Below are 8,792 nucleotides of genomic sequence, written 5' to 3'. Positions count from 1 at the left end.
ATCTGCTGTTCTTGAGTTGGAGGAGTAGATGCAGAGACAGGGGCTGGAGTTATGTAGCCACAAGCTAAGGAACAATTACAGCCATCAAAAGCTGAAAGTGGCAAGGAAGGACTTTACTCTAAAGCTTTCAGAGGGAGCAAGGCCCGACTGACACTTCAACTCAGACTTCTGGCCTCAAACTCAGATACAAATTTCTGCTGTTTTAAGCCAAGAACAAACAAACAAAAAACCCAAGGTCAGATCACTGCTCTGAAAAGATGGTTCTCAGCCTTGGCTGCACATGGGAAACACCTGAGAAAGCTTCAAACAAAAAACAAACAAGCAAAAAAAAAACCAAACAAATTACCCCATGCTCTCCAACCTAGATCAGTTGAGTCCTAATCTCAGGGAGTGAGGTCCAGGAATGAGTTCCTTAAAATGGTATGTATCCAGGATTGGGAATTGTTATTCTGGATCATGGATGGGCAAACAGTAGCCCACAGATCAATATGGCCTGCCACCTGCTCTTGTAAAATAAGTTTTATTGGAATACATGCACACAGAAAAAAATCTAAGGCCCAGTTTAGTAAATTGGATTCCGATTAAAAGAAAATTAGGAAACTGTCAGAAGAGAAATAACATAGATTAGAGTGGAAATTAATAAAATAAAGAATAGAAAAGCAATTAGAGAAAATCGATGACACTAAAAGTTCTCTGAAAAGAGCAACAACATTGACAAAACTTTAGCTAGACTAACCACCCCAACCAAGAGTCAAATTGCCAGAATCAGGGGTGCCTGGGTGGCTCAGTCAGTTAAGCGTCTGACTTCATTTCAGGTCTTGATCTCATGGTTCGTGGGTTTGAGCCCTGTGTTGGGCTCTATGCTGACAGCTAGCTCAGAGCCTGGAGCCTTTTTCAGATTCTGTGTCTCCCTCTCTCTCTGACCCTTCCCTGCTTGTGCTGTCTCTCTCTGCCTCTCAAAAATAAATTTAAAAAAATTTTTTTAATTACTAGAATAAAATAAAGGAAGCCACATTATTACTGACCTTATGGGAAAAAAGGGGATTATACATAAACACCTGTATGCCAACAAATTAGAAAATCTTGATGAAATGGACAAATTCCTACAAAGAAACAAACTAATGAAACTCAAGAAGAAAGACAAGTGAATCGACCTACAAAATGTGAAAAGATTGAGTTAACAATCGGAAAACTGCCCATAAAGCCCAGACCTGGATTATTTTACCACTGAATTCTCTATTAAAAATTAAAGGAAATTTTAAGCCAATTCTTTACAAACTCTTCCAAAAGTTATAAGGGAGCACTTATTTTATGAGGCCAGTATTACTCTGCTACTAAAATCAGAAAAATATATCATAAGAAAAAATATAGACTAATATCTAGTATAAATATGGACAGATCAATCCTCAACAAAAACTAGCAAAACAAATGCAGCAACATATAAAAGAAATGATGTACCATGAACAAGTAGGATGCAAGTTTGGTCTAACTCCTAAAAAGTCATTTAGGGGTGCCTCAGTCAGTTAAGCATCTGGCTTCAGCTCACATCATGATCTCAATATTTGTGAGTTCAAGCCCTATATTGGGCTTTGCACTGACACTGCAGAGCCTTCTTAGGATTCTCTCTTTCCCTCTTTCTCTGCCCTTCCCCCACTCGCTCTCTCTAAATAAATAAATAAACTTTTAAAAAAAGCATATGACAAAATCCAACACTCTCTCATGATAAAAACACTCAACAAATTAGAAATAGAAGATAATTTCACCAATATGATTAAAAACTTCTACTAAAAGCCCAAGGTTAACATTACACATAATGGTGAAAAACTGAATGCTTTCCTCTAAGATCAAGAACAAGATAAGGATGCCCACTCTTGCTACTTCAATTCAACATTGTACTGGAGGGTTTAGTCAGGACAAACAGGGAAGGAAGAGAAACAAAAGGCATCCAGAGTAAAAAAGAAAAAGTAGGGGCACCTGGGTGGCTCAGTTGGTTAAGCATCCAACTTTGGCTCAGGTCATGATCTCATAGTTCATGGGTTTGAGCTCCACATCAGGCTCTGTGCTGACAGCTCAGAGCCTGGAGCCTGCTTCAGATTCTGTGTCCCTCTCTCACTCTGCCCCTCTCCCACTCACGCTCTGTCTCTCAAAAATAAATAGACATTTTTAAAAAATTTTAATTAAACAAATAAAAAGGAAAAAAAAATAAAAAGGAAAAAGTAAAACTATTCACAGATGACATGATCTTGCATACAGAAAATTCTAAATAATTGTATAAAAACTATCAGAATAAATGAATTCAGTGATGTTTCAGTATGCAATCAATGTACAAAAAACAACTGTGTTTCTATATACTTGCAATGAACTCTCCAAAAATGAAATTAAGAAAACAATTCTATTTACAATAGCATTAAAAAGAATAAAATACTTAGGAACAAATTTAACAAAAAAGTACAAAACTTACACTCTGTAAACCATAAAATATTGTTGAAAGATAATAAAGAATATGTACAATTAGAAAAAAAATCCCATGTTCGTGGATTGGAAAACTTAACATTGTTAAGACAGTGATATCCCCAAGCTGATCTATAGATTCAATGTAACCAATCAGAATCCCCAGCTGACTTCTTTGTAGAAATTGACAAGCTGACTGTAATATTTTCTTAGAATTGTGAGGGACTTAGAATAGTCAAAACAATCTTAAAAAAGAAGAACAAAGTAGGGCTCACACTTCCTCATTTCAAAACTTACTGCAAAGTAACAGTAATCTAAACATTGTGGGATTAGCATAAGGGTAGATATATAGACCAATGGAACATAATCCAGAGTCCAGAAATAAATCCATATGTCCATAATCAACTAATTTGCTATAAGATTGCCAAGGTCATCCAGTAGGGAAAGAGTAGTCTTTTCAAAAAATGGAGCTCAGATAGCCACATACAGATTAGTTTAGATCAACTTCCTCACACCATATTATAAAAACTAATTCAAAATATATCAAGAATCTAACATAAGAGCTAGAAATATAAAAGTCTTAGTAGGCAACAAAGGGTAAATCTCCATGACTTTAGAATTCGCCAAGAATTCTTAGATATAAACAACAGAAGAAAAAAGATAAATCAGACTTCCTCAAAAGTAAAAACTTTTGTGCTTCAGATAACGCCATCAAGACTGAAAAGACAGAGGGTGGGAGGGATTGGTAAAAATAGGCAAGGGGAATTAAGAGGTTCATACTTTCAGTTATAAAATAAGTGACAGAGACTAAAAGCACAGCATAGGGAATATTGTCAATAATATTGCAATGATGTTGTATGGTAACAGGTGGTGACTACATTTGCTGTGGTGAGCACTGAATAATATATAAAATTGTCAAATCACTATGTTGCGCACTTGAAACTAATATAACACTGTATGTCAACTATACTTCAGTAATATAGAAGAATGTGAAAAGACAACCCACAAAATCAAGGGAAATATTTGCAAACCATTTATCTAATTTGTATCAGAACTTTTTTCCAGAAATATAAATAAATCTTACAACTCAATAAAAATTTTTTTAAAAAGGGCAAAAGATGTGAACAAATAGTTCTCCAAAGATGATATACAAATGGCCTTAAGCATATGAAAAGATGCGCAGCATCACTAGTCAACAGGGAAATGCAAGTCAAAATCACAATGAAATACCACTTCAGTCATTAAAATGGCTAGAATCAAAAAGTGGGATAATAAAAAGTATTGGAAAAATCTGTGGGAAAACCCTCATACACTGCTGGTAGGACTGTAAATGGTGTAGCTGCTTTGGAAAACAGTCTGGCTGTTCCTCAAATGATTAAACATAAGTTACCACATGGTCCAGCCAATCCACTCATAGGTATACCAAAGAGAAATGAAAACATAGTCTATACATAACTGTATGAATATACATACATAGCATTACTCATAACAGCCAAAAGACAAAAAGAACCCAAATGTCATCAATGGACAAACAGATCAACATAATGTAGTATACCCATGCGTTGGAATACTATTCAGCTTTAAAAAGAAATTAAATACTCATACATGCTGCAACATGTATGAACTTTCAAAACATGCTAAGTGAAAAAAGTCAGTCGCAGATCACATATTATATGATTCCATTTGTATGAAATGTTCAGGACAGGGAAATCTACAAGCAGGTTAATGGTTGCTTAGGCCTGCGGTGGGAGATTGGGCAATAGGGGGCTGATAGCTAAAGGGCATGAGGTTTCCTTTTGAGGTAATGAAAATGTTCTAAAATGGACTGTGGTGATGTTTGTGCATATCTGTGAATATAACAAAAAACATGAAACTGTACACTTTAAGTGGGTGAATTGTTTGGTATATGAATTATTATCTTAATAAAGCTGCTTAAAAATATATAATCAGGCACTCGTTCTCGGGCACCAATCCTGCACTTCCACAAACCTGAAAAGGAGCACCTCCTTAGATCTTGCACCCTAGGTTCTTTGTCTTGCTTAACCTGAATCACAGGTGTGCTCTGCATTCTTCTCCCTCACACAAAGATAATCAATTTTTATTTGTTATTGCCTTATCCCCTTGGAGTTTTATGTAATAGGCTAAAAGTAAAAAATTTCTTCTTGGCTTTTTTTTTTTAAATACAGAATTCACTAGAGTTAATGTCAACTATCTTTGTGAGCAACAATACTTGTCTTTTCAGAAAAATCACAGAGCAGAATTCCTCAAGGTTGAAAGTCTTAAGATAGGAGAGTGAGGAGAGAGTCCCTGAGGTCTACTTGGCAGCAGTACTTGAAGGAAGGGGCAAGATTTTAAGAGGTGATGGCTACATGGCATACCTAGGTGGAGGCTTTGGGCTTCGTAGTCTTAACCAGGTTTCCTGGCCACAGCTTATGAATGCTTTGCAAGGAGAAAGCTGTCAGACTTCCAGAGACCATTATAATCCTGGACAATACAGATGTTAGCAGAAACTTCGATGAACTAGAACTATTGACTCTTTCTGTTTCCCCAGTACCATATGATAAAGCCTGAGTGAGGGGTGGAGGGAGGGGGGCCCTGATATTGATAAAAACTTTATTTCTTGCTACCCTGACAGAATGAGAGGTTGAATCTCTTAATTAGAATTTTAAAAACAATAAATAAATGGATGTTACTTATACACTTGAGGTTTCGCTTTTATTTAATTTTTTTTTTTTTTTTTTGAGAGAGAGAGACAGAGTGCAAGCGGGGAGGGATAGAGAGAAAGGGAGACACGGAATCTGAAGCAGGCTCCAGGCTCTGAGCTGTCAGCACAGAGCCTGACATGGGGCTCAAGCCCACTAACCATGAAATCATGACCTGAGCCGAAGTTGAATGTTTAACGGACTGAGCCACCCAGGCGTGCTGAGGTTTTTCTTTTAAATTTTTTAATTTAGACATAATTTCAATGAAGTTGCAAAAATTAAAATAGTACAAAGATTATCCATCGATCCTTTACCCAAATTCACCTATTGTTAAAATTTCCCATTTGATTTATTATGTGGTATTTATCGAACTATATGTTCACATGTATATATATATATATATTATGTATGTGTGTGTATATATATAACATATATCTGTGTGTATATATACACACACAGAGTATTTTTTTCTGAACTATTTGAGGGTAAGTTATGTATATCATGATCTTAAAATATTAGGTCACATATATATCAGAACCATGAGAGATATTCTCTTTCATGACCACAGTTAGGGTTGCCAGATTTAGCAAATAAAAATACAGAACTCTGGGCAAATTCCCATAAAAAAGAAGAAAATGCTGCCATTTGTAACAACGTGGATGGCGCTGCAGAGTATTATGCTAAGCGAATAAGTCAGAGAAAGACAAATACCACATGATTTCACTCATATGTGGGATTTAAGAAATCAAACAAATGAGCAAAGAGGCAGAGAGAGAGAGAGAGAGGCAAACCAAGAAACAGATTCTTAATTATAAAGAACAAACCCATGGTTGCCAGAAGGGAAGTGTGTGGTCGGATGGGTTAAATGCATGATGAGGATTAAGGAGTGCACTTGTGATGAGCACGGGGTGATTTACGGAAGTGTTGAATCACTATATTGCACACCTGACACGAATATTACACTGTATGTTAACTGAAATTTAAATAAAGACTTGAAAAAAAAAGAATCCTGGGCAAATTCCCACAGAAATTAAGGCTTCTGAACTTTCTCACTTACACAGCACTATTCTCTGATTTGATGAATTCTAGGTCTTTGGTTAACCCTCAATTCCTAATAAGCCAAAGATACTGGCAAGGTTTCTGGTAACCAGTGTATATCATAACCTTGCTGATAAAATTGAGGGCTGGTTGACTCTGACATTGAATTAAAATTTGTATTTCTCCAGTCTTTTATACTTGCCTTATAGAATTCCATTTCTTGGAAGTTCTGTTTAGTAGTGTTTCTCAGAATTGAATTAAATTTAAAATCACTGCTTATAAATTTAATATGCATATAAACCATCATTGAATCCTATTAAAATATAGATTTTGATTCAAGAGAATTGGCATGGGGTCTGAAATTTTGTATTTCTTAATAAGGTCCCAGAGGACACCAATTCACTCACTGGTCCTCCTATCAAACTCTGTGTAGCAAGATTATGGCCACCTATGTCACAATCAATAGATATTTGTTAAAAATTAGGTACATAGGCCCTATTCCAAAGTACTGAATCAGAATCTCTGGGGCAGTGACCAGGAATACACTTTTTTTTTTTTTTTTTTAGAGCGGGAGAGACAGCATGAGGGGAGAGTGGAAGAGAGAGAGAGAGAGAGAGAGAGACAGAGAATCTTAAGCAGTCTCCATGCTCAGCACAGAGCCTGACGTGGTACTCAATCCCACGATTCTGGGGTCATGACCTGAGCCACAATCAAGAGATGAATGCTTAACCTACTGAGCCACTCAGGTGCCTCAGGAATACACATGTTAAACGAACGGGGAAATTTGAGAACCAATGATTTATGGGTTTCAAATGCCCTCTACTTTTTCCTCTACTTATTAATCTTTTTGTCCTTTAAAGCCCAGTACTTGTTCCTCCTGCTGCTTGTTGCTTTTATTGACCACCTCAGGCTTTAAATTCTTTTAACAGTTGTCTGAAGCAAGCATTTGCTGTTTATAATGGGCTATCTTTTCTTGCATATATCCTGTCTCCAGACACATTTTATTTTTTGAAATAAAAAATTTTGTTATATACTTTCTTTGTTATATATAATGCTTAGCATAGTGTAAATGTCTAATTAGCATTTGTCATGGACAATAATGGTGACGACAGTGAATCATTAATTTCTTTTCAGGACATGTCATTGCTTCCCAGGCCTTGTGTGATTAAAAGAGCCTGCTAATTCCATAAAGCAAACACCCAACTGCTTAAGACTGTAAATCCCAACCATGGCACGTTATTTTTCAGGAATTGGCACTATGATCTTTCTGTACTTTGGTAGCTTTGATTTTATTATGGTAAATGGCTTGTTAAAGGAAAGTAGTATTTTGAATTTATTATGTCTTTTATCTGTGAACCTTCAAGCACTCTAAAGCCATTTATTTACTGTAGTGCCATGGGGTAAATTATTATTACATCCTCCTTACAAAAAAGCTGACTAGGTAAAGAGCTGTAAGATACTCGGCCAAAATCATAGAGCCATTGTAAGAAGGCCAAACCAAGAAACTGAGTGTCTGAGAGGTAAGCCCTGCTCGGCATCTCCCAGACCTCAAGTTGTGTGACTTTGCAAGGTGAGCATTACATAGCAGAGAGGCAAAAAAAAAAAAAAAAAAAAAAAGATTATTTCAATAATCTCATTTCCTCCTCCATATGCCTATTGTCATTGCTCTTTACTTCTCTTTTGACGCCTGAACATTGTTGCTTGTGTTACGGTTAAATGCTGACCCATCTTCCCTCCTTAACGCGTCTATTTTTTCAGTCATCTTGTTCTCCATCCCACCCCACTGCAGCAGCAGAACTGCCAGCTGAGATGTCAAACGAAGTTGGCACTCTGGTTCCATCAAGTACGAATTTTGCCTCTATGAAAACCTCCCTTCACAGGAACACTTGCCTCTTTGTTTGTAAATTAGGGATAGATCACGCCCACCTACCTCACAAGATGGTTGAAGCGATAAAAAACGACTGATAAACTGTAAAGCATTAAATGGATACCAGTGGTCCCCTTACTGCATCAGTCCTGGCTTAAAATAATTTAATTCTAGGGCCACATTGCGCAGCAAGACAAGGACACGGCGCGTCAGTAACAAATAGCTTCGAGGCAGATTTTTTTTCCTTTGAGGAAAGGGAGAGCGCGCAGCCGCTGGGAGTTGTAGTCTTTGCGGCGGTCTTTACAGCTCTCAGGGAAAGAAAATTACTACAACTCCCGTGAGGCCGTGCGGAAACAGGCCCTTGCACCCTCCCGCCAAGCGCGAGCCCCAAAGCTGAAGCAGAAGGGAGCAGGAGTCCTCCACGCACGCCGGGGTCCACGGAGCAAGCTCTGAAGCAGCGTGCTGGTAGAGGCCTCGGCAGCCGATCGAGAAAAGGATACGCGTGGGAGTGTGTGGGGACTGTACAAGGAAAAGACGTGTAGCAAGAAGCAAATTACCAAAAAAAAAAAAAAAAAAAAAAAGCCGCGCCCCAACCCATCACACCCCAGCCGATCCCAATTTCTGTTACTGCGGAGGCACCGGAATCGCACTCTCCTGCTGGTGCCTCAAGCCCCGGGGACTTAAATCAGCAGGGGCGGGAAGGGGCGGGGCGAGGAGGCGGGGCGTACAGCGCT

Source organism: Suricata suricatta, chromosome 11 (genome assembly GCF_006229205.1).
Source record: "Suricata suricatta isolate VVHF042 chromosome 11, meerkat_22Aug2017_6uvM2_HiC, whole genome shotgun sequence".
Lineage (NCBI taxonomy): Eukaryota > Metazoa > Chordata > Mammalia > Carnivora > Herpestidae > Suricata > Suricata suricatta.
The sequence above is the reverse complement of the archived record's forward strand: the minus strand, read 5'-3'. Positions refer to the sequence as shown.